At 43.5% G+C, this 27,708-nt stretch overlaps 1 protein-coding gene across 4 annotated transcripts in view; it reads left to right on the forward strand.

Moving 5' to 3' along the window:
• The window catches only part of shroom3 (shroom family member 3), a 646,833-nt gene that overhangs the window by 493,445 nt on the left and 125,680 nt on the right, over positions 1-27,708 (forward strand). The window contains exon 1 of one of the 4 annotated variants that reach the window (XM_072496333.1): positions 22,062-22,218. The exons of the other annotated variants lie outside the window; for them this stretch is intronic. The gene's annotated coding sequence lies outside the window, so the exon portion shown is untranslated. Of the gene's footprint in view, positions 1-22,061; positions 22,219-27,708 lie in introns of those variants that run through there. 4 annotated transcript variants of the gene reach the window in all.

The raw sequence follows: 27,708 nt of genomic DNA on the forward strand, positions 1-27,708 counted from the left end.
AGAGAAATCAGAGCAGGTTTGATTCCTGGGCTGAGTGGGCTGTTATGCATCAGGACACACTGCAGCATTGCAATTGGCCACAGCAGAGTTAACGTGATTCCTGCTTCTAGTGGCTTTGCAGCAATCCCTACAGGAATTGTGTGTATGTATGTGAGGATGCTGGGTGCAGATAGAATGGTGTTCTCTACAGCTGGTGCAAATGAATCATGGCCCTAGGTGATTGCTGCCAGTGGAGCGGGTGGAGAGAAAAAGAGATGGAATCTGGTTGGTGGGGAGGAGATCTGTCAGTTGTGTTTTGGCTTTGCACTTTATGATACACCTGGTGAAAGTTCAAAGCACCGTGTTCCAAGGCACCAAGAGAGTAAAAGAGGAAATAAATTGGGCAATAATTTGCATTTTAAGAGCCAAAGGATTGTAGGAAGAAGGAACGGCACAGATTTTTCCCCATTTTGCATCACCCTACTGAACATCTGTTGTAACATAAAAGTGTGTGTGTGTATTTTGTAAAAATGCCAGAAAAATGAAGTCAGTCTTTATTGTGGTTTAGTTCTTTCAGGTGATTGTGATCAGTGATCTTGAAGCTTCATTAGCCATACTAAAATTAAAATGCTGGTTAGTTAGTAATCCATGTTTGTACTTAATTACATTCCTGAGAATTTTCAGTTAATCCCTTGATTGACATGGAAGAAGTATTTGATCTGTCTGCTGTTTAATGGCCTGTCTTCATCATTGGGTGTTTGAGTGAAGTTCTTTTTGATGTTGGCTCTTTTGTTGTAGTATTAGTTTGGGTGAAAACTAGGCCGTTCTTGAACCTGGCTAGACTGATGCTGCATTTCTTGGCCACTCTTGTGAATATCATGAACACCTGGTTAATTTTATCTTTTCAGGAATGCAAACATTCACTTACACACTCCCAGATTTTTCCAGGATTTCCCTGTGATTTTTTTTTCTCCACATTTTTCAGATTATGATCATGGGATTAAACCACATGAAAAGATTCCAAGTACCCGGTCAGAAGTGTCCAGAAAGTAATGACTGTTAACAGCATCTTGCAGGCAAAAAAAACATTTTTGAAATGCACTTGATGACTGCATTTGGGGTGCAAAGCAGTGAACTATTAACCAGAGGATTGTAAATATGACCGAGCGTGTTGTAATGTCATAAGTCAAAGGTTAAGGTAACTGATGTAATGTTGGATCTCAAAGTTATTTAAAACCTTAACATTCAACCTCTGTGCCATTTTCTCAACTGTTTGGAATTTTTATTGCACGTGAATGTGATCTTCTTTCTAACTTTATGTGAACAAAGAAGATAAATGTTGTTTTCACAACTCTGGTTGCATGATGATTTGAATTGTAGCACTGTCCCTTATTCTGCCAAACACAAGTTTAGCCACGTACCTTTTAAGAAAGATTTTGTTGATTGCTAACCAGAAAATCTTTAAAGTAAATGAAAACATAAATTTAGCCCTTTATCAACTGAAAAGAGGACAAGCAACTTAACATTCAAAAAACAGGCAGGGGCTGGTTTAACACAGGGCTAAATCGCTGGCTTTGAAACCAGACCAAGGCAGGCCAGCAGCACAGTTCAATTCCTGTACCAGCCTCCCCGAACAGGCACCGTTGGCGACTAGGGGCTTTTCACAGTAACTTCATTTGAAGCCTACTTGTGACAATAAACGATTTTCATTTCATTTCATTTCAACCGTTGTTAAAACTGTTGATGATAAATATTTTCTAACCGAAAGGTTAACAACTTTTTTAGACGCTGAAATTTCATTTTTTTTTTTTTGTTATCATTTGGACGATTGTGAAACAGTTTTGTCAAAGGGTTCACTCCTGAAATGTAATGCTGCTTTCCTCTTTTCTATTAATGATGAGGAGAGCCATATTTTCAGTATTTCAAGTTTCGGCTCCAGATTTCCTGTAAAATGGCATTTTTATTCTTAAAATCGCAGCAAGGAAACTAATCAATTGACATGAACTTTGGAAAGCACTGTCAGAAATCTTTGTGACATTGAGGAAACTTTTCAGGAATTTCTGCAATTTTCAAGATAGATGTTGTTTACTTAAAGTTTTACTTGTGATTGTCAGATAGGAAGCTATTTAATTGAGGAGCTTTGCGTGTACTTTTTGAGAAATTAGCAGGTACAGCATTCACCACTACTTCAGATATTTCAATTACAGTCTATTGATTCAAAGATGTTCCTCCAAGAATTAAGAATTGTCCAAAGATCTGAACTATGAGCGGCACAGCAAGAAGGGAATTTAGTGCTAAAAGATGAAGTATCAGATAAATCAAAATAAGCATTACTTGAAATAAAAATAAATTGTGTACTTTTCAAAACCATTGGGTGGAAGTTTCAGGCAACTTGCAGGTGATCCTGTTCAATGATCCTGTTCTTCTCCAAAGTGGTAGAAGTCACAGGGAAGTCGACTTGGTGAGATGCAGGCCTCCCTGGGAATGCAGTTGTGATGCAGGTAACAAGGTCTTCTGGCAGATCCAAAAATCTGCTCTGCCCCGGATGATATTTTAAAAAATTTGTTCTTGGGATCTGGGCGTCGCTGGCAGGACCAGCATTTGTTGCCCATCTCTAATTGCCCTTGAACAGAGTGGCTTGCGAGGCCATTTTCAGTGGGTGGCACTTAAGAGTCAACCGCATCGCTGTGTGGGTCTGGAGTCACATGTAGGCCCGACGGGGTAAGGACAGCAGATTTCCTTCCCTGAAGGACATTAGTGAACCATATGGGTTTTTATGACAATCGGCATCATTAGACTTTTAATTCCAGATTTTTATTGAATTCAAATTTCACCACCTGCCGTGGTGGGATTCGAACCCGGGACCCCAGAGCATTACCCTGGGTCTCTGGATTACTAGTCCAGTGACAATACCACTACGCCACCGCTTCCCCTAATGATTGATGATGTCAACCTTCTTGAATCATATCGTAGTGAAACGTGTCTGAGGGAAGTGGTGGATATTCTATTGCACTTCTGACTTGAACCTTTGGGTATTGGGTCAGCTTCGAGTGGTCAGGAGGTGAGCCATAATGCAATCCAACCCACCTCCCAGAAAATAAAGAAACATGTTTCACATCCATTCAACCTTATGCAATAAATTTTTATTTACCAAATTTGTTATTTCATTTATTGCAAACTCAATTTTGAAATTTTAGACCCAATGATTTGCCATTATATAAAGTATTTTTGTATTTTTTTAAATTTTTAATGACTTGGGCATGTCATGTAGGTGTTGGATGCCAATCTAAAATGTAGTTTCCGTGGCATTTAATAACACTGCACGCACACTTTGCTATCTGGTACTAAAAGGAAATCCATATTTTTGGGTACACTTTGCATAAGATTATGCTTAGAACACCTCTTAGATATGACTTTATCAAGAGCTCAAATAATCCTTTCTATAGCCTAACCTTTAAGGTGCATTAAGAGTTTTTTAATGCAAAGTTTTACAGGTCCTAGCTCTTGTCATTGTATTTTAATTTAATAAATTGAACTTGTTCCTTAGTTAGATAATGTGTTAATAGTTCATCTATTGCTGAAGTCTGGTCAGGGTAAACATTACTTTCCAAGCTCTGCAAACATTCCAGAAACACTCATATCATTGTAAATATTACATCAAATGATTTTAAATGATTTCAAAACATTTTGTATTAATAGTATGGCTTTGTATTTACTCCCATTAAAAGTGCACACCTGTTAAGTGGGTAGCAAGCGCAGAACATCTGTTATATACTGAACAGGAATACATACACAATTGATCAATGTCAATTGTTGATAATAGGTTGATAATAGTTGGTGAGTGTTTCTGGTTTCCAGCTTGGTTGTGTGAATGGCAACATGTTGAGGTGTGTTATGTTCGTGTTTTAAATGTATTCTTTTGGGCAGCTCGGTGGTGCAGTGATTAGCATTGCTGTCTCACGACACTTGAGGACCCGGTTTGATCCCGGCCCCTGGTCACTGTCCATGGAGTTTGCATATTCTCACCCCCACAGCCCAAAAAAAGATATGCAGGGTAGGTGGATTGGCCATGCTAAATTGCCCCTTAATTGGGGAAAAAAAATAATTGGGTACTTTAAATTTATATTAAAAATAAATAAATAAGTGTATTATTTCATGGCATGTGATATTTATTTATTGCCCACCCCCAATTGCACTGGAGAAGGTGGTGGTGAGCTGCCTTCTTCAACCGCAGCCTTCTTCAACCGCAGCAGTCCACCTAGTGTGGGTACACTCACAGTGCTGTTAGGAGGAAAGTTCCAGGACTTTGATCCAACAACAGTGAAGGAACGGCATTTAATTCCAAGTCAGGATGGTGTGTGGCTTGGACGGGAACTTGCAGATGGTTCCCCCACATCTGCTCCCCCGTCCTTCTAGGTGGTAGAGTTTGAAGGAGCCTCAGTCAGTTTCTGCAGTGTATCCTATAGATGGTACACATTGCTGCCTTTAGGTATCAGTGGTGCAGGGAGTGAACGTTTGCAGATGGGATACTGAACATTGTACAACTATCAGTGAGCATCCCCAATTCTGAACCAGGATTGATCCCCTGCCTTGATGTAAATGATAGTGGGGATATGCCGGACCATGAGGTTACAGATTGTGGCTGAGTACAGTTCTGCTGATGGCCCACAGCGCCTCATGAATGCCCAGTCTTGAGTTGCTAGATCTGTTCAAAATCTATCCCATTTAGCATGGTGGTAGTGCCACACAACATGGAGGGTATCCTCAATGTCAAGACGGGGCTTCTTCTCCAGAAGGACTGTTGGTGGTTATTCCTATTGATACTGTCATGGATGGATGCATCTGCGACGGGTAGATTGGTGAGGATGAGATCAGGTATGTTTTTATCTCTTGTTGGCTTCTTTACCATCTGCCACAGACTCAGTGGAGCAGTTATGTCCTTAAAGACTCAGTGAACTCGGTCAATAGTAGTGCTCCCAAGCCATTCTTGATGGACATTGAAGCTCCCCAACCAGAGTTAATTCTGTGCGCTTGCCACTTTTGGTGCTTCTTCCAAATGGTGTTTAATATAGATAAGTATTGATTCATCAGCTAAGTGGGGGTGGGGGGGTTGAATGGGCCGTAATCGGCATAAGGTTTTCTTGCCTACGTTTGACCTGATGCCATGAAATTTCAAGGGGTCCGGAGTAGTTTACTGGACATACCCATGGATGGTGATGGTGGTGCCTGGGATATTGTCCGTAAGGTATGGTTCTGTGAGTATGACTATGTCAGGCTGTTGCTGACTAGATTGTGAGACAGCTCTCCCAATTTTGGCACAAGCCACCAGATGTTAATGAAGAGGACTTTGCAGAGTCGTGAGGGCTGAGTTTGCTGTTGTCCTTTCCGGTGCCTAGTTCAATGCTGGGTAGCCTGTCCAGTTTCATTCTTTATCGACTTTTCTGTAGCAGTTTGATACAATTGAATGGCTTGCTGGTCCATTCCAGAGGGCATTTAAGTGTTAACCACATTGCTGGGAGTCTGGTGTCAGACCAGACCAGGTAAGGACGGCAGATTTACTTCCCTGAAGGGCATAGGCGAACCAGTTGGGTTGTTAGGGCAATGGTTCCATGGTCACCATTACTGTGACTGGCTTTTAATTCCAGATTTATTAATTGAAAGTTTCCTCCTGGGAAATAAGAACAATAAAACCCAGGCCATACTTTTGAGGCAGTAAGTTGGCCTGGAAGGAGCTCAGCGATGAGGCCATGGTAAAGGCAGCAGGAGAGAGTTGCAAATTACAAGGAATTTTCCTGAGCTGGCAGGGGAATCACACTGGTTTTCACTGAAATCCAGGTCACAGTAGCCATGTCGGAGTCAGAAATTTAGATGCTACTGTTGCCATGGTGCCATCAACCATCTGAATGCTCCTTATTCCAGCCAAAGTGTTATGCCTGTGGGAAAGTTGGCCTTATTAAGATGGCATGCCAGAGTAGAGGAAATAGTCATGCTTTAGATTATGGTACTGCACCAGGATGAGGTGATGGTCGATCTGAAGCTAGTTCCGGTGTACAGAAATTCTCAAATGTGCATATGTTCAATGTGGAAGCAGAAATTGTTGCCATTGAGCAGGATGATCAAGTTTTATTTAATCAGGGAGCAAGAAAAAGAGCACGTGGAAGACAGGATTCCATTCACCTCTGCCGGCAATTCATTTGTATTCCCACTTGTGATGTTAATGTACTGACTGTGACATTTTTCCAATGTTGAGTGATGATCTGAATAGACAATCAATGGGACAACTGCATGATGTTGGCCCAGTGTTCCGGAGTTTACTCCTCCTTATAAGTTGGTCCATTCCACAGTACCAGTTGCTGTAAAGGTGCTCTTATGTTAGTATTTGACTGCTGGCACTCATGTGCCTCATGTAGACAATGATGGTATTGAAATAAACCTGCCATATTCTTCCATACCAATGGCCAGAAATTCTATTTTTTTTCTTTTTTTTCTAAATTTAGAGTACCAAATTATTTTTTCCAATTAAGGTGCAATTTAGCTTGGCCAATCCACCTATCCTGCACATCTTTGGGTTGTGGGGGCGAAACCCCAGGCAGACATGGGTAGAATGTGCAAACTCCACAGGGACAGTGATCCAGGGCCGGGATTCGAACCCAGGTCCTCAGCACCGTAGGCAGCAATGCTAACCACTGTGCCACCGTGCTGCCCAGGAAGGTCTATTTTTAAGGGTTCTTCCAGATTGCTAGTAATCTTTGTGGGACTGTCCGAGAGGCAGCAGACCTTGGTGATCTTGTCACATCAGAATGTCACTGCTCTGAGCATGTGCATTAGCCAAAATGTCACGATGAGCCAATGCGTGAACTGGCAGGGCACTTTACAGGAAGCCTGGCTGCATGTCAGGACGCGAATGTTAGTGAGCCACGGAGTTAAATTGCTCTTTAAAGACTGGGCTGTTGTATAAAAGCAGCTTTAACACATTAAAGAACCTTCTGGAGAAGGTTCGACAAGATAACGTGACATTTCCAAAATCAGTCCATTACAACCCTGTTCGATTTTGGGCATTGATTGATGATGCTGCTGAACGACACTGTTCAGGTAAATCTTATGACTTTCTGTCTCCCGCTAGGATTTTCCTAAATGTCGAGGAAGTTCCATAGCAGCCAGCAATTTAGAATACCCAATTATTTTTTTTCCAATTAAGGGACAATTTAGCGTGGCCAATCCACCTAACCTGCACATCTTGGGGTTGTGGGGGTGAAACCCACGCAGACACGGGGAGAATGTGTAAACTCCACATAGACAGTGACACAGAGCCGGGGTCGAACCCGGATCCTCAGCGCCGTAGGCAGCAGTGCTAACCACTGTGCCAACATGTCGCCCAGCAACCAGCAATGTTAAAGATATATTTAATCTGACCTGTTTCTGTCGCAAAAGCTGTCAGTGGGAACTTTTGAGTTTGATCATCACCAACACTTAGCCAGAGGCAGGGAGTCAAACCACTGTTCAAGAAGAGTTTGTGAAGTAACAGGTGATTTATACCACACCAATGACTTAATACCACGATCAAAGAAAGCCCACTAGTACAAAGGGGGCATTAGGGGACCTGGTAGAATTAGACTAAATCTAGTTTGGATTTTATTTTTCATTGCTAATGTTGGTGCAGACTTTCAGCGCTGTGAAGAATTAGTAACACTTGGAATGTTGATGTTCATTTTGAAGGAAAGCTTTTTGCCCCAGTTCTAACTGGCAGAAGAATTTTCAGACAAAAGGCATCGGGTAGGTATGTCTGTAACTAGAGACTATTAACTTAACAGCTGAATGCTGCACAATAGAAAGAGTAAGCCAGTCTCTAAAGCCAGCAGTGCCTGATAATTACAACAATACTTAAAGCAATTGTTGGTCTCATCTTGGCATAAGCTGAATGTAAAAGCAATAAAACAAGTATTATTGAGAACGCAGCTTTGTTGTTTACTGTCTCAAAATGGGACAGTTACAACACTGACGTCAATCTCCGTTTTTCTCATCCGTCTCTAGCGTTCTGATTGGGTTTTCTTTTAATTGCCTTTTTGTGCTCATCAGCGTAAGGGATGTCTGTGCTGGGGAACAAAACATTTTCATTCTGACCACATTGGTAAGTATAGGGAACCCTGACAAGTGTAGGGTCAAAGGCAGATTGGAATTCGCAACTGCATTGCACTAGTGTGACTTTTTGTATCTTTTCTATGCCAGCTATTAGGTGGCATTTCTGTCTGTGAAGCAATTCTTTTTTAAAACATCTTTTTATTGACATTTCTCATATTCATAAACAATTGTATATATACATCACATTTTTCTTACCCGCATTAATTTACTTTAGTGTACAGAAAGGTTTATTTTGTCTTTCTTTTAATTGACCCTATACAAATTTCGCTGCCCTCTGGATCGGTCTATGGTCGCCCCCTCCTGCCCCACCTTCCCTTGCGTACTCCCCCCCCCCCCCCCCCCCCCTCTTCTTTTGTGGTTTCCCCACCTTCCTTCTGTCTTCCACCCCTCCCTCCCCGGGTTGCGCAGTCCTTTGGTTCCTCATCTATCTTGGTTTCTATTCTTAACTTACTCCTCGTTGCTGGCCTCAAACAGGTTTTGGAACAAGCCGGCAAACTGCCCCCAAGTATGTAGGAAGCCTTCCTCAGACCCTCGGATGGCATATTTCATCTTCTCCAGGTAGAGAAATTCCGAGAGGTCAGCAACCCGTCTGCAGTTGTGGGTGGTGCTGCTGATCGCCAGCCGAGCAGGATTCTCCGGCGTGCAATTCGGGAAGCGAAAGCAAGGGCGTTGGCCCCCTTCCCCATATGTATTTCTGGCTGCTCCGATACCCGGAAGAGTGTCACTATCGGGCATGGCTTCGCCCTCACCCCCACAACCTTGGACATTGCCTTGGAGAAGGCTGTCCAGAACCCAGCAAGTTTGGGACAAGCCCAGGACATGTGGGTGTGGTTGGCTGGGCCCCTCTGGCATCGTTAACATTTAGCCTCCACCTCCGGGAAGAACCTGCTCATTCGGGTTCTGGTCAGGTGCGCTCTGTGCACCACTTTGAGTTGCATTAGGCTGAGCCTTGCACAGGAGGAGGTGGAGTCAGTGCTTCGCTCCAGAGTCCCCACCCTACCTCTGTCCCCATTTCGTCCTCTCATTTTAGTCTGGTCTCGTTCAGCAGTGTTCAAGCTCTGTCCAGTAACTGTCCGTATATTTTTCCACTCAGCCCCCCCCCCTTTGCTGCTTGCGCCTATCAGGTCCTCTAGTAGTGCGGTTTCTGCTGTCACTTTGCGTAGCAAGTGCTTTATTTGGAGGTGTCTCAGTTCCTATCCTTTTGTTACTTTCCACTTCCTCGTCAGTTCGTCCAGTGTCGTCAGTCTGTGATTTACGTAAAGGTCCCTGACAGTCAGTGTGCCCCTGTCCTGACTCCACCTTTTAAAGGTGGTATCCAGCATGGCTGGGGGGAATCTGTGATTGCCGCAGATGGGGGACATCTTAGTTAGCCCGCAGTGTTGTCTCAGTTGGGCCCCATGTTCTCAGCGTGGCCACTACCACTGGGCCCGTTGTGTATCTTGTTGAGGGGGATGGGGGTGCTGCTGTAGCCAGGGCCTGGAGGGTCGTTCCTTTACAGGAGGACTCGTCCATCTGTACCCACTCTGTGCCAGGTTCGTGTACCCATCCCATCACTCTTTCTGCCCTTGCTGCCCAGTGGTGGTAGTGTAGGTTTGGTAAAGCCAAGCCCCCTTTGATTTTCCTTCTCTGCAGTGTCGGTTTGGGGATTCTCGGGTTCTTACCCCGCCCACACAACGCCATGTGTGAAGTAGATCTAACGTCTCCCTGAAGCCAGTGTTCTTCAAAGTCGGGGGCGCGATCCGCGGGTGGGTCGCGGGCGGGTGTCGGGAGGGTCGCGGAGCTGTTGTCCGCGGCGCTCCCGATCGCGCAAATCCCCGCGCAGCAGCCGGCTTTTTATAACGCCGGCTGCAAGCGGCCGCGAACATGTTTTTAAAAAAATTAAAATTCGGCCGCATTGCGCATGCACGCACGATGATCGGGCACGCATGCGCAGTGCAGCCGCTATTTTTTTGAAATTCAGAACTTTGGACAGGTGACTCCATACTTTCCAACACCAGAAGGCTTCACCTTCATCCAACAGGTTCCATTGGAGGAGCGTGTACGAGGGCCAAAGGGACCCAAAACCATTTCCTCCATTTTTGTCAGCAGCAAACAAGGTAAGAGAAAATGGTGGGTCGCGCAGGTCGGCCGGCATGGGTTGCGAAGGCCGGCCGGGTTGGGTCTCGAAGGTTGGCCGTTTGGTTAAAAAAAAGGGTCCCCGGAAAAAAGGTTTGAAGAACACTGCCTTAAGTGACTTGTTTTCATTTTGAATTTATTTTTTCTCTCGGTTTTGCTGAAGGGTAGCCAAAAACAGAAATAACCCCATCCCCTATTTCCAGCATTGGATACTGACTGTAGCTAACGTGTTTCCTCTCCTGACCCTGTGTACTGAGAATTCAAATGTGAACTCAGCACACACCAGGGATCAAACTTGGGATTTTACAGGTCTGCATGGCCAGTTCACCAACATTACATTTACTAGCTTCATTTTTGTTTGACATTTAACCAGGTTTGGCTTTCTGAACTGTACACAGACTTAATGACCCGGAGCTGGGATCGAACCTGGATCCTTGGCGCCTTGATACAGCAGTGCTAACCACTGCGCCACCGTGCCGCCTTCATCCACACTTTTGATCACCTCCTGTAAAGAGTTTATGTCTGCCTATAATGAATGTAAAGTATCTTGGTATGTTTATTTTCATTTGAGGTGCTATATACACAGCAATCCACACTACTGATCCTTCAATCTGCATTTTCCAATAAGCGGTGACTAACCACAGGCCTGGCTATGTTTTAGCCAAATGTGCTAAATTTATTTGCATGCACTTTACATACACTCACACAGTATAGATAAATTTGCTTCACCTGTATACATATTTAGCAAACATCTACCACCATTCAATAACTGAGGAAGTAAAACATTTGCAATGATCAAAAACCACATCTGGACTCACAAATAGCCACATGTAGCTGGCTAGTGACTAATGTATTGCGCAAAATGGTTCAACTTATTAAACATTTTGTTGACTCATAATTGTTGAGCAGCTTTAAATGCTACTTTTTGGATTGCCATCTCCAAACTCTTCTGCCTCTCAACATCCCTCCCTAGGTTTAGAAACTTTCTCAAAATATGACTCTTCACACTTTAACATTTTTTTAAAAATGCCCAATTATTATTTTTTCCCAATTAAGGGGCAATTTAGCCAATCTACCTACCCTGCACATCTTTGGGTTGTGGGGGTGAGACCCAAGCAGACACGGAGTGAATGTGCAAACTCCACACAGATAGTGACCCGGAGCTAGGATCGAACCTGGATCCTCGGCACCGTGAGACAGCAGTGCTAACCATTGCGCCACCGTGCCGTCCTTCATCCACGCTTTTGATCACATCCTGTAAAGTGTTTATGTCTGCCTATGATCTCTGTAAAGTATCTCGGTATGCTTATTTTCATTCGAGGAACTATATAAATGCAAGGTGGTGTATATATGCTTTGAAATTAAATACATGCAGTTTAAACTACATCAGGTTTGTATGATACTATTGCTCATTCAATACCACTCTACGAGCCGAGGCAGTTATAAGCGGCAACTCTACAACTGCCTCACCCGCCCTTTGAGGTTCTGCTTTAAGGTGCAAAGCTAGATTGCTTTGCCAGTTATCTGTTTGCTTTCCATGTCTGCACAGAAATTATCCATCTTGTTTAGATGCCAGTAGATTTCATTTTCATCTTAGTGTTTAGTTTCACAGGGTGTGGCTGACTGTTGGAAGTTTCAAGCGTTTATGTTGATTGTGCATGGATTTTCCTAGCAATGGTTGATGGCAAAAATGCTCAGTCCAAACAAACTATCTATCAAGTGTTTTTTAAAGTTGCAAAACAACCGGGGGCATTGTTGCAGAATTTGGAAGCTTGTCAGGATTTTTGATGGGGATAAAATGTGGCTGGAAACCGTCAAAATACCATTTGTTGCTGAGTCAGAGAGATGTCTGTCAGGTCGAGACAGTAACATGAACAGAAAATAATATAAGATAAAAATATTATGGGCGCTATTCTTCTCCTCCCACCCCGGGTGGGAGAATTGCAGGGACGGCGCGTGAATCGTGCCACATCGCCCCGACCTCCGCACGCGATTCTCCCACCCCCCGGAAACCAGCGGCGCGTGATTCGCACCGGGCCGCTCAGAGAGCCGGCGAGTGGTGATTATCCGGCCCGAGTGGCCGCCACGACACGACAGGTTCCCGAAGGCGCCGTCCACCCCTGGTCGCTGCCGGCGGGAACTCTGCGGGAACACTGGGGGGCGGGGGGGCGGCCTGTGGGGGATGGAGGGGGGCTCCTTCACCGGGGTGGCCTCCGATGGGGTCTGGCCCGCGATCGGGGCCCACCGATCGGTGGGCCTCTCTCTCTCTCTCTCTCTCTCTCTCTCTCTCTCTCTCTCTCTCTCTCTCCCCCCTGGCCTACCTCCTTCCGCGCGCGGCCCAAGAACACAGGCTCCATGTTGGTGAGGGGCCGGCATGCGTAAGACGTTCACCGCGCATGCGCAGGATTGGGCTGCCCCAACTGCGCATGCGCGGGTTGGCGCACGCCCATTTGGCGCCATGTAAGGACGCTGGAGCAGCGTGAACCGCTCTAGCGCCGTGCTGGCCCCCTGTGGGCCAGAATAGGTCGTGCCCGGGCCCTGAACGCAACGCGTTCACGACGGCGCGAACACTTGGCCTCCATGTCGGAAAATCGCCCCCATTGTTAATTGGAAAAAATGTTATAAATTGAAAGCTGTGCTTTTCTCCAGTTAGTGTGTGTGATGGAGCAGACCTGTTCCATTGATGCACATGTCACTGGAACTCAAATCATGGCTTGCCCAGCTGTTGGATGCTGATTGGGTTTGGAGTTCAAGAAGATGAGCCCCATTCTAGATCAGATATCCTTTTGTAGAACCTCAAAGCTACACCTAACTATGTAATTGGTCCCCACATGAACCATGACATCTGGTCGCTCAGTGTCTTATTTCAAAACCTTTTAGTATTAGCACTAAGGCACCTAGGAAGCAACATTCCATTCAGGACTTTGGGTCACATTTACAGAAGAAGTTATCCAACCCCCCTCTCACGCACTAAGACTGTAAAATCCTCACAACCACCTCAAGCAGCTTGCTAACTGTACTGTTTTCCATATGGCGAATCACTTGCCTGTGTGCCTAGTCGTCACCTATGTCCACCATGAAAGGCAGCACAGTAGTTAGCACTGCTGCCTCACAGCTTCATGGTCCCGGGTTCAATTCCGACCTCAGGTAACTGTGTGGAGTTGGCACTTTCTCCCCATGTCTGCATAGGTTTCCTCCCACAGTCCAAAAATGTGCAACTTAGATGGATTGGGCATGCTAAATTGCCCCTTAGTGTCCAAATGTTAGGTAGGTTTATTGGGTTATGGGGATAGGGTGGAGACGTGGGCTTAAGTAGGGTGCCCTTTCCAAGGGCAGGTGCAGACTCAATGGGCCGAATGGCCTCCTGCACTGTAATTTCTATGATTCTATGAGTCCCTTTTTATTCACAGTACTGCTACCTAAGAAGGTGAACCTCTTGGGAGCTCCACAGATGGTTCTCTTTCTATCCACACTTTTTGCTTCTGGCCCTGTCTGAAGGTGGTTGCACACTCCACCTTGGCAGCACGGTAGCACAATGGTTAGTACTGTTGCTTCACAGCACCAGGGACCCAGGTTTAATTCCCGGCTTGGTCAAGGTCTGTGCGGAGTCTGCATGTTCTCCTCGTGTCTGCATGGGTTTCCTCCAGGTGCTCCGGTTTCCCCCCACAAGTCCCGAAAGATGTGCTTTTTAGGTGAATTGGACATTCTGAATTTTCCCTCAGTGTATCCGGACAGACGCCAGAGTGTAGCAAATAGGAGATTTTCACAGTAACTTCATTGCAGTGTTAATGTAAGCCTACTTGTGACACTAAAAAAGATTATTATTATATTTCAAGCAAACTGTGGGGTAACCAGCCTCCAAAATATCTGTTCCAGAAAACATTCTTCCATCTGAATGTTAACAGTCACATCACTCAATTCCCTTTTGAGAATAGAGTTTGACTGTGCAATTCCCGTATTACATTCTCTCCAGAGATAGAAAGTTTCTCATCAGTGGTTGTTGATTTAGCGTTCTGATTTTGTTCTGCGCCCAAATTAAAAATCTGAATTTGACTTCAGACAAAATTGTGGTTATCCCTCCTGCAACTAAGGGTGGCACGGTGGTGCAATGGTTAGCACTGCTGCCTACGGCGCTGAGGACCCGGGTTCAATCCCGGCTCCGGGTCACCGTCTGTCTGGAGTTTGCACATTCTCCCTGTGCCTGCGTGGGTCTCACCCCCACAACCCAAAGATGTGCAGGTTAGGGGGATTGGCCACACTAAACTGCCCCTTAATTGGACAAAAGATAATTGGGCACTCTAAATTTAGAAAAAAAATCCCTCCTGCAACTAAGATTATTTAAATTTATTGCCAAATGGAATGAAAATCACTAGATTGTTCTTTGAGCAGCCAAGAGAGAGTCATGTGTAGCCCATTTCCATGAGGTTAGAGCAGATCGTGTTAATGCATGTAATAGGAGACAGAATGCACACCTGAAGGAAACAGGGATACAGGGGAAGGGTGGGAAAGAGTGGATTGCGATTTGTGAGCGAGGTTTGTGTACAATACAAACACAAGAATCAATCAAAAGGGTCAAATGAACTGTTTATGTGCTGGAAATTCAATGTGATTAAATGAGATCTGGTTTTTACGTTAGGAGATCGGAGAAATACCTCTTAAGATCTTAACATCCATGAATTTCCCATCAGTGACTTGCAATTCCCAAACTATTATTCCCAAACTGCAGTTATCAGTAATCTTATTGGTTAGTGATGTGAGAAATTTTAAGGCAGTGTAATATGACAGATAATTCATGCAACCTCACTGTTGAAAACAACAATTTAAAAAGGACCCAGATTAATATTACTGAAAAAAGAGACCTCTTGCTGAAGCTTTATGTCTTTCACTTATCAAGCCAAATACAAGAATACCAAATTTCAAATGATCACAATAATTTATACAATAGGAGAAAAGGTACTAATTGGAGGGCAAGTTGACTGATTGACCAAGACATTGTCATGGAAAAGCAATGGGAAACTATAGGCGTCCAAGCTCCAGGGTAATTCAAAAAGATGAAGTCTTGAAATATTCCTTTTGTTTGCAGAGATCGGGTTCCTGCATATGTATGTTGCTTCGAGCAAGTGTAAGTGAGCCAAGATACAAAAGTGATTGATTATCTTAAATTGGTTGTTATTGCAGCTACTAACATACTCAGGATTGTTCAGCAAGTGCTGTCCAATCACAGAATCACGTTTAATAGTGGATGTTTTAGTTTGGATTTTGCGAGCATGGACTAGTTGTGTATGGTCTGTGCTCTGCCTATTACAAACAACCTACAGAACGTTCTGTTTGATTCAATCAGCCATTTGCTGGAACATACGACCTATATGCACCTGCCATCACATTGGCATTGAAATTTCCATATGATGTTGCTCAAATGTGTGGTAGTCGGAACCGCCTTTTGGACACTCAGCAGCGTCCTGTTAGTAGAAAATGCCATTCGCTTATCCTGTTCAAATTTTTCAGGTACTTTAGCCAGAGTTCTCCGGCCGTTCACTGGCAGTGGGATTCTCTCGCCCCGCTGGTAGCGCATCCCCGCTTGCGGGTTTCCAGGGAGCACGGGGTGGTTTCAATGGAAATTCCTATTGACAGCAATGGGAATAATAAATCCCGCCGCTAGTGAACAGCACGTCACCTCCCGCCGCCAAGAAACACGTGGCTGGGAGGCCGGAGATTCCCACCCATTGCCTTTTTCAGGGTAAAGTACTTGGGTGAATGTTCAAGATCCCACGGTGCTATAACGAAGAAGAGCAGAGAGATTATTCCGATTTCTTCGCCAATACCCTTCAGTCAACAGCACAGAAAACAGGTTGGTCATCACCAAATTGCTGGTCTGTGGGAATTTGCTGAGTGCAAATTAGCTGTTGCGTTTATGGGCTAAATACAAGGACAGAGTGAGAAAATAACATATATTGACTTAGCACAATATCTCTTCAATACGGCTTTGCCTTGTACTGAAATAGAAATAGAACAAAGAACAATACAGCACAGGAACAGGCGAGATAGCTTTTCTTGTGCAATACATGCATGATTGTTGCAGATTTGTATTAACGTGGATAATATGTAGGTGTCAAATGCAGATGCTGTGAAGTAAAATCATTTTATTTCTGTATTTTGTGTACATGGCTTCACAGGTGGCATGTTCATCCAGGAACAAATCCACTTGAGCTCAGCTGTACATCTGTGACTCTCCCTCTCTAGCCCAGATGTATACCTAGGAGTTTTCCAATTTTTCTGCCTGTGATTATGAAGCACAGTGAGCAAAAATAGCTCAGAACAGTTTAAATATTCTGTACTTTTCATGAATTTTGTTTGTACGAGTAGCTGGAAAACCACATTTATAAGTTTTTTCGGGTTCTTTGCCAGCTGAATAACGAGGATGAATTAAAGCAAGTTGTTGAGGTAGCGAACTAATGTTGCTGCACAAAATTCAATGGCTGTTTTAATTTTCCTCTCCGTTTTTCTTATTTTCCAGTCTCAGCCATTCAACTGTGGGAAGTATCAGGAAAGGAGAGTTGGATGAGTTGAATCCAGTTGACCATTATTGTGCAGCACAGCAGCATTAATACTAGCATGGCATGAGGTGTGTGACCTAGCTGCCCTCCTGAAATGCATATTTTTAAAAAATGTATTCTGCATGTGGGTAGCTTTGACAAAACTGCACTCTATTGCCAGTGCTAGATTGGCCTGAGAAGTCTAATATGTCATAGATGTTTACAGCATGGAAACAGGCCCTTCGGCCCAGCTTGTCCATGTCCTAAGCCACAACTGTCCTTGCAGTGATGGTGGCAAGAACATAAGTTCTGAAGGAATGAAAGACATATATTTGTATAGTTTCTTATCACACTTTCACAATTATCACAAAAATGCTTCATTGAAAATGTCTGAAGTTTAATCACTGTTGTTATGTAGGCAGCTGAAGCTGGGAATATTGGATGTAAATAAGAGGAATATGTATAAAGCATGATTGAGGATCCAATTCCTGATTATGACTTCATAGAATCACAGAATTCCTACAGTGCAGAAGGAGGCCATTTGGCCCATCAAGTCTGCACCGACCATCCGAACGAACGCCCCACCCAGGCCTACGCCCCCGCCCTATTCCAGTAACATTGTTGGACACTAAGGGACAATGTAGCATGACCAATCCACCTAACCTACACATTTTTGGACTGCGGGGGAAACCCACGCAAACACAAGGAGAATGTACAAACTCCACACAGACAGTCACCCAAGGTCAGAAGTGAACCCGGTCCCTGACGCTGTGAGGCAACAATGCTAGCCACTGTGCCACCATGTGTAAGATTGTAAACACTGAGGTTTTCCAGGTTTGGCACAGTTTTAAAGGAAAATACCAAAGTCTTTGAGCAATAGTTCTTGAAAAGCATTTTATGTTTTGTAACCTGGTCCCCATGCATGTCAGGCATGGAAATATAGTATGGTTTACTTAAAGCAACAAAGAGTCACTGGAAATCAAAGTATAAGCAATGTGTGGGATTGAGAAAATATGTAATTAATCCATTGAATACACCTGTACATAAATAATTTGTTACTGGTAAGAACAAATACTACATAGAGTAGTAATATAAAGAGATCATAGAATAGTTTAGAAAGAAAAGTGGCAATAGCTGGAAAGAATGAGCTGTCCAATCGTCAGATATATTGTATGAAAAAACTATGCATGCTTTGCTCTTATATGGCCAGTTGTTCCTTTACAATGGAATGTCTCTCTTCAGTTTCATCCTTTCACCGTGTGGGTCAAGTAGTCACTCATTAGCATGGATGAGATTGTTGTGTGAAGTTGAATTGTCAGTTTACAAGGCATCTGTAGAAATATCTGTAAAGTAGAAAACATTCTCCTTTGGCTGACCATGAATAAACATTCCCAAAATTGGGCCTTTTTTTAAATGTAGAGTATGCAATTTTTTTTTTTCCAATTTAGCGTGGCCAATCCACCTAACCTGAACATCTTTGGGCTGTGGGGATATGACCCAGGTAGACACGGAGAGAATGTGCAACCTTCACACGGACAGTGACCCAGGGCCGGGATCGAACCTAGGACCTCAGCGTCGTGAGGCAGCAGTGCTAACCACTGCACCACCTTGCCGCCCAATTGATTCTTAAGTCATCTGGAGTTTGTGTTTTTGCTTTGAAGTTTTCTTCACCTGACTTTTTCAGTTTTTCCTTGTAATGGCATTTTAATTCCTGTGCTCCATCAAACAAATTCCATGCATTTTATTTTTCTGGATTGGACTTTGCTCTTCTCTCACCTTTCTATCTTATGTGATGGCATTTTAAATCTTGTGCCAAATTTTACATCAGCAACGTTCTCCTTTGCAATATATTAAATTGACCAATTCATGCAACCACAGAATCGTTACAGCTTAGAAGGAGGGCATTCAGCTTATTCTGTCTGTACTGGCTCTCTGAAAGAGCAGCCCAATCAGTCTCAATCCCCCGGCCTTTTCCCGTATCCTTTCAAGTTTTTTCTTTTGAAAATCTAATTCGATCAGCCTCCACCACACCCTGTGACAGTGCATTGCAGATCCTAACCACTTGCAGCGTAAAAAAAGGTTTTCCTCACATCGTTCCTTCTTGGGTCAATGCCCTCTGATTTCAATCCTCCTGCTATCAGGAACATTTTCCCTCCATCGACTCTGTCTTAGCCCCCTCGTGATTTTGAACGCCGCTGTTAAATATCCTCTTAACCTTATCTTCGAGAAGAAGAACAGTCTCTGCTTCTCCAGTCTGTCCACCTAACTAAAATCCCTCATCCCTGGAACCATTATCGTAAATATTTTCTGCGCCCTCCCTAAAGTCTTTACGTCCGTTCTAAAAGTGTGGTGGTCAGAATTTGACCTATTACACAAGTTGAGACTGAACCATTGTTTTATAGGTTAATAATTTTTTTGTTTTTTCACTCTTTGCCTCTATTCATAAATCCCAAGATCCTGTATGCCTTATTCGGGTGGCACGGTGGCAGAGTGGTTAGCACTGCTGCCTCAGCGCCAGGGACCTGGGTTCAATTCCAGCTTTGGGTCATTGTGTAGAGTTTGTATGTTGCCCCTGTGCCTGGGTGGGTTTCCTTTGGGTGCTCCGGTTTCTTCTCACAATTCAAAGATGTGCGGGTTAGGTAGATTGGCCATACTAAATTGCCCTTTAGTGTCCAGGGATATGCAGGTTAGGTTATGGGGTTACGGAGATAGGGCAGAATGGAAAGGTGAGTGGACCTAGATAGGGTGCTCTTTGAGAAAGGTTGGGTGGGCCGAATGGCCTCATTCTGCATGTAGGGATTCTATGATTGATCACTTTCCCCACCTTCAACAATTTGCACCCATTTATCTCAAGCTCTCGATCTGTTCCTGCACCCTCTTTAGAATTGCACCCTTAATTTTATATTGTGTTCCCTCATTCTTCCTCCAAAATATATCCCTTCACACTTCTCTGCATTAAATTTAAATTGCTGGGTGTTTGCCCGTTCTACCGCCCTGTCCAAATCTTCTTGAAGTCTATCACTTTCCTCCACACAATTCATCCTACTTCCAAGTTTTATGTCATCTGCAGATTTTGAAATTGTGCCAGGAACTCCCAGGTCTAGGTCATTAATATAAATCAAGAAAAGCAATGGTCTGAGTACTGATCCCTGGGAAAATCCCACTGTGTACCTCACAACACCAGGTTTAAGTCCAAGAGTGTTGTAAGACTTCTTACTGTGCTCACCCCAGTCCAACGCCGGCATCTCCACATCATGCGATAGATAAGTGCTTTGTTGAGCATTAAATATCATGGAACCCAAAAAATTAAATATCATGTCAACCCAAAAAAACGACCATTCACCACTCTTCTCTGTTTCCAGTCATTCAGCTACCTTTATATTTTTTGCAGAGGAACGTCTTTTGTCTGTGTATATTAACAGAAACTTTTGCTTCCTCCATTGAAGATTTAAAATCGCCATATGTTGATATCTCCACCGTGTGCGGTAGGAGTGAGCACCCATAAAGCTCCGTGCTCTGCGCTACTTTCCTTATTTCAGCTGTGGGTAGGCTGCCACAAAATGCCTCTGAGCTGAAAAGGGAGCAGAATTCAGCCAGAGCTCCTCTTCCTGAACTTCCAGAAGCAAATTTGACAGTTGCACAAGGCATATATGTGATGGACTCAGTGGTCTGGTAACATATCGAAACTCATTGACTAAGCCGACTCATGAAGAATGGCCACTTGAGAAAGATATGGAAGGTTCCCACAGCTTGAGAATCCTTATCGCAACATGAACTGTGAAAGCTTACATGATAAAAGAATGTCATTTGACTCTTCATATCTTAGCTAGAGTATTCCAAAGCTGACCTATTGTCCTGCTTTCTCCCCATACCAACAACTTGAAACCTCTATTCCCTTCTCCTTGCAAAAGAGGCATAACCTCCGCCTCAATTAATTGCCATGGAATAACAATTCAACTCGTCAACATGCCATGCTCTCTACTTAAAAAACTTCCTCTACATCTCTCCCTTTACTCTTTTGGTAATCACCTTTGAATTGATGAGCCACTGTCACTGATTCCTTAACTGGAGAAAATTGAATTTCTTTATTTGCCTTGTTAAAACCTCCCAACATGACATCTCAGCACCAATGAATTTTTAGAACCTTCCTTAAACCTCCTGCTGGCCTTTGCTGCACCTTATATATGGAACCCACCTCTTCATTCACCTGAGGAAGGAGCTGTGGTACGAAAGCTAGTGATTCGAAACAAATCTGTTGGACTTAAACCTGGTGTTGTAAGACTTCTGACTGTGCTCACCCCAGTCCAACGCCGGCATCTCCACATCATGCGATAGATAAGTGTTTTGTTGAGCATTAAATATCATGGAACCAAGACAGCTTGATGGAGTTAAAATGCAGATCAGCCATATAATTGAATGGCAGAACAGACAAGAAGGGTTGAATGGGCCATTGTAATTTTTAGACCATGCTCTAGTAATGCCAGGTACTTATTGGGAAGGGGGGGGGGGGGGGTGTAGTTCTCTTTAAATTGCTCCTGATGCTATTGGATGAAGTCTGTTCCAAGAATCTCTGCCAATTGATTTGCATTAAATTTACACTGCTGCTCCCGGTTCACGTTGTTGACACTGCAAACGCTGTAGTGGAAGTTTGAATTCAGTGTTATTCAGGAACAAAATGCCTTTGCATTCCACCCAGTTATCAGGAGCAGGACTGACAAAAATCAGCCTAGTTGTCTTTATCCTTTTCCATATGTGAGATTATTAACTTTGTCAGCATTTGTCTGATAAGAATCTTCATTGCGGCCTTTAAAATCTTAACGAGTCCTAATGGACTTCAAGAAGCGTTTTGATAGATAAGTCGTTGAGTAAACAGAGTATTCATGGTGCTTTAGTTCAGGAGTACAGTCCCTCACTGCTGGATACTTTGAATGTGTTTTTCAAGCTTCAGAGAGCTTGAGGTTAATTGTAATGCAAATATAGCCCAGGGAATTGGCAGCCAATCAGACACGTTTGGCTTTATGATTACCTGACACAGGAAGAGGGAGCTGTTAGTCAGTCGGCTGAAGAGAAGTCTCATGTTGCAGGTCTAACATTCTCCGAAGCTGTTCATTTTAATTGAGGTTTCCCCCCCTACACGTTTCTCAGGTGGATGTTCGGGCATTACCCCCCCCCCCCCCCCCCCCATTTTTTTGAATTAAACATGTCTGCTGCTGTGGCTCCTAGTGCTGTCTTCTGGGCCTTAACTTGAAGATTGGAGTGATCTATTGTGGGAGATATTCTTTGAGGTACCCACCAGCAGAGTTGCCTCTGTCACTCAGGTGTACAGCCGCCTGCATCAAAGTTCTTGCAAAGCTATACCTTAGTCTGCTGAACACACATCTGGGATGCATCTTTTTTAATATTATGGCCTAGCCTGGGGCCTAAATTCTGTTCGCTTATCTACCATAGAAAGGTAAGTTTAGAAAATTACAACATATTAATCATCAAATGCAATGTATATTTATATTATTAAATAGTGTCTTTCATGCCGGTTGTTTTAATCTGTCACGTAAGCACTTGAAAGGTTTGGACATGTATGTGCTTCAGGCTGTTTCTGTCAAGCGACTGAAAATGTTTCATTACCAAAACTGCTGTGTAAAACTGTACAAAGTAAATGTACACCCAGAGAGTGCATTTAAGAGTTTGAATTTCAGGGAAATGCAAATTAGTAAAACCATTGCCCAAGTTTAAAATATGATTGGGGTTTAAAATTTAGGTTCTGAGAAGGACTTCATTTAAAACTATTATGAACGATTTTGAATTGAACTGAATATTGAGAGTGTAAATATTATCAGATTATTTTTGGTTGCTATAAGAAATGTGTATAGGCATAGCAAAGCCTTAAAAGCTTAAGGAGCTGGCATCTCCCATTGCCTCTGCTGGGCTTTGCTGCTGAGGAGTCACTTTTTGAGTTTGTTGTACTGACCCAGTCTCACTTTTCTGGCCCAGCTCTCACTCAGTCCTTCCCACACCCAATGTTGTTCTTTCCAGATGCAGTTCCCAACCCCTGAGAGCCACTATCCTGTATCCAAATAACAGCCAAAGATCTGAAGCATCAGTTATCCTCTCTGGTGCATTTATGATGTTCAAAAAATCCTAATGCCAACTCGCTCTTAAAACTACCCTTAAAATGTTTTCACGATTTCTCCTTCCTGCTCATGTTTTTTTTAAAATTTAGAGTACCCAATTTTGTTTTTCCCAATTTAAGGGGCAATTTAGCGTGGCCAATTCACCTACCCTGGATATCTTTTTGGGTTGTGGGGATGAGACCAATGCAGACACAGGGAGAATGTCTTCCTGCTCATGTTATTGATCTGTTTCTATGGCAGGGCTGGGCAGTTCCACCAACAGTGAGAAGAAAACCCTGGGTGTTAGCAGGCAATCTCCCTCCCACTCCAGCCATGTTATATATTCAGGATTAGACAAGAACTTGATGTCCAAACTTACTTCTTACTGCACTTCCCTTCCCTGATATGATGACACGGCTGCAGATCTGGATAATTCTCATGGTTCTGTGGTTTGAACATGCACCTAGGAACACTCCAGCATTTAGTTAGAACCTTTGTAATATCCCTTCACATTGCCTACTTTTACTCCTATCTGTACATAGCCACTCCAACCACCTATCGCATCTTTTGGTAGTACAGTGGTTAGCCCTGTTGCTTCACAGCGCCAGGGACCTGGTTCAATTCCTGACTTGGGTCTCTGTCTGTGTGGAGTCTGCGTGGGTTCCCTCCGGGTGCTCCGGTTTCCTCCCACAAGTCCCGAAAGACATGCTTGTTGGGTGATTTGAACATTCAGAACTCTCCCTCTGTGTACCCGAACAGGCGCCGGAATGTGGCGACTAGGAGATTTTCACAGTAACTTCATTGCAGTGTTAATATAAGCCTACTTGTGACAATAAAGATTATTATATAGTTTGTGTTGTATGGAATTGAGAGTCCAGCTACATTTCTGTAACTTTAGTTGCAGCATGCAACTGTCTAAATGTTATTCATAATGCTGCTAGCTTTTTTAAAAAAGCAGTTAATAAAATCCCCACTGAAGTCTATTATCAGTTTGTATTACCAATGCCAAATTCCTCATATTTTAATCTAAATTGGGAAAAATACACAAAAGAATTCAAGTTTACAGATTGTTTGCAGATGCTGGTTTCTACAAGGCCAGTTTCATGATAATACATACAGAGGAGCGTGGCTCAAAAAAACCTTTTGATACCTACAGAGAAAGCATCATGAGGTCCTGAGGTAGACCAGAAGTAGGTGAGCTGGTAATTCTGGACATCATTGATGTTACCCCTCCCCCAACCTCGCAAGTTGTGATATCCAAACTACTGCCACCTGCAAAAAACAGGTGTAGAGGGACCCTGCTTGCATCCTCCCAGTTGCCAAGCAGACTGTCAATTTGGTCATCTGCCGGGTGAGAAATGGAACCAAAAACAAATGATAATGTGGTCCTGCTGGTAAGTTTGGCAGCAACTCCCCGTGCCCAGCTTTGTCAGGTCCCTCATCACTTTTAAGTCTCTCCTGGCCCCCTTATGATTTCCTGGAAATATCAGGGACCATGTTCTTTGCCTTTGCTTCCACGATAGATATCAGTGATGAGGAAGAAGAGTCAAACTTTCTTCTTTATGCATTAGCCTCTGCAAAATCATTCAGAAGGAATGAGTTGGTGTTCTCCAGCTTCAGCCCCATTTATTCCCTCTTCCCATGTTGTTTCATGCTGGAATATGGAGCCAGCTGCTCTCTTCTATGCTCACCCATGTGAGTCTTGACACGGAGTGTCAGATCTTTATTGTGCCTATGCAGGCGCATTCTATCCTGTCCTTGGCCACTGCCTATACACAAACACTTTACAACATGGCTCCCTGGATAGAGGAAGGAATCCTGGAGGATTTTCCTTTTTTCTAGTTGAGGAATGTTGAGGCCGACATCAGCATTGCTCCGACCACTCTGCTAAGATCAACCAACTCACCACAGACCAGGAATTGAATCTGGGAATCTGGTATATCCCACTAGGTGGACACAAAGCAGGTGCTGTTTAAATGGAGTTGTTTTGGAAACAGCTTGTTTACACCAAGCGGAATTCAATCATATGTTGCTTCAGCTTCCGTTTGTAACTATAATGGAGGTATGGGTTCCTGATGTCATCTGAATTGTAGGATTGAGTTACAGCACTGCACAGCATTCCTGGTGTTTCCATGAACAACGAATAGAGCAGTTTGACATTGGTAATTTAAACTGATAAAAGATTATAACTGTTGTGAAGGTTGAGTGGAAGGTGCTCAAATGGCCTCCACCGTTAACTGTTGCTTCACTTTGTAATATTAGCAAATAATCGATAATGTATTTTATTTTGAAACTTTTGCTTCCAATCTGTAGTACAGTCTAAAACTCTGGCACCTGTGATTTTATTTTGACCACTTGATACAAGGAGTAAAGCTTAAAGTGACATACTTTGGAGCTGACAATGTTTGTGGAGCTGTGTTACAGCAAGTGTAATTGGACAGCAGAGATTTATGAGGGAAAGAGACCATTGTTGACCTATGTATAGTGGGCACAACCTTTTCCCCCTTAATTGTAGCACATAATAACATCATGGTGACAGAAACGTGTGGATGACAAGAGAACCTGGTCACAACAGGTGGACCTGTTGACTCCTTCCCATGCGTGGAATTGAAGTAACATAAACAGTCGTCGAGATGATTGCAGCAGCAGCATTTCATGTTGTTAGTGTATGGTTTTGCATTGATATTACAGTCGACACAGTGAATTTGTCAAATGATAGTGTGTCTCTTTTGCCGATTAATGTGCGATGGCTGGTTTACATCTGACATAGAGTAAGGCACTGAGGGGTGGAGCTGTAAGATTGAGAATGTATGCAGAGTTTTTATTTATGTAGTTTTGTGTAACCTATCAAAGAGTTTCAGCTGCTTTCTCACACCAAACAGATCATGTAATCTGAGGCTGTGTTTCTTTACCATGTTTGCCATGTGTGACATGTATCTAAACCAGTTTGGAACATGCTCTCAGACATTAGCCGAATTAAGAGTTATTTTGTATTGACCATTAATGCTCTAATGGGAGTGTTTAGTGTGATGCCTACATGCAGTTTTAGCCTCTTCTGCATTTTTAGGGTTAATGTGCGTGTTTTGGATTCTCTTTCAGCATTTGTTAGACAGGGTAGTGATTAATGTGTCGAGATCTTTTCCAAGATCAGCGTGCCCACAGCACACCATGTCCCTGCTTTGCCTGACAGGCTTTATTGAGGCACTTGTAACTGATTTGTTAGGAGTTGATCTGGATGTTGATGGCTGCCCTAATAGGATTTGGCTTTTCATCTGTGCTTGCAATTTTCTCTTTGCCCTTTGTAATATATCTAGGGTGGTTTGTTCCATTCTTTAAGCAGTCAAAGTCAAATGCAGATAGAGGGCTGAAGATGATAGTGTAGTGTAACATTATATTTATCAATGTTGTTCTTCATTTCAGCAGATTGATTGATTGAAATATATTTTCCCCTGTCTATTTAAAACAATCCTTATTCCACACCCTATTTAGCAGAGGGCAGGTTAAGGAGATAATCAGATACCTATCTTCCAATAATTCTTTATAAAGCTTGGCATATGAAAGCAGTATAGGTTTTCATTTTGGTTGATTTATATTTAATTGATAAATCATCCCTCAATCCCTCGGATGAATTTGGCCGTTGCAACTACCCTGTTGTAAAGAGATTATTGTTGGTGGCGCCCCCTCCTCCCTCCCCTGCACTTCCACCCACTCACACCCTCCTTCCCCCTCCCACCTTTACATGGTGCATTTCACATTCTCCATGTCCCAAAGCCCGTCACAGCCTTTTGTAATAGTGAGCCAATTAATGTAGCGAATTGCAGTGACCAGTCTGCACAGCATGGTCCCATAAATTGGGAATATGATTTTAAAAAGCAAATAATTTTTAGCGGTGTTACTTAAGAGATAAATAATGGCTAGGACCCCAGGCAAGCTCCCCAAATTCATCCTCGAATAGTAATGTGTGATCTTTTACATACTACTGGATTAATGTCTCATCTGAAAAACGTCACCTCTGGCATTGTAGCACCACTTCATACTGCACTGCCATTAGTCTAAATGATACACTTCATCCTGGAGTGGGACTTGAACTCACATCATTCTGAAACAGGTCAGGCTGATGTTGAGTCTCTACTTCATGCATAATGTTCATTTCTCATCCGAGCCTCCCGCCCCTTCAGGAATACTATATATATATATATATATATATATATATTTTAAATTTAGAGTACCCAATTATTTTTTTCCCAATTAAGGGGCAATTTAGTGCGACCAATCCACCTACCCTGCACATCTTTCGGGTTGTGGGGGTGAGACCCACGCAGACACATGGAGAATGTGCAAACGCCATGCGGACAGTGACCCGGGGCTGGGATTGAACCCGGGTCCTAGGCACCGTGAGGCAGCAGTGCTAACCACCGTGCTGCCCTAGGAGTACTATAATAACTAGCATATTATATACTATAAGATCATATGAAATAGGAACAGTGTGTACCATTCACCTCAGTGGTTTCCAACCACTGTGCCGTGGCCCCCCAATGTCACTGCTGGACCCCTTCAACCCAGGATGCAGTCATATCAGTTATTTCTTGCCATACACAGAAATTTCTCTCCGAAGGCATATCTGAAAGTCGGCTTGCACCGTGGTCAGTCCTGCTCCTTCTCCCTGTGTCTGCGTGGGTTTCTTTCGGGTGCTCCGGTTTCCTCCCACAGTCAAACAATGTGTAGGTAAAGTGGATTGGTCATGCTAAGAGGGTTAGGAGAGGGCCAAAAAGCCGGGCTTTGCTGTGTGTTGGATGACTGGCTGTCATCAGAAAGTAATGGAAAAATTAATCAAT

This window comes from Scyliorhinus torazame, chromosome 3 (assembly GCF_047496885.1).
Source record: "Scyliorhinus torazame isolate Kashiwa2021f chromosome 3, sScyTor2.1, whole genome shotgun sequence".
Lineage (NCBI taxonomy): Eukaryota > Metazoa > Chordata > Chondrichthyes > Carcharhiniformes > Scyliorhinidae > Scyliorhinus > Scyliorhinus torazame.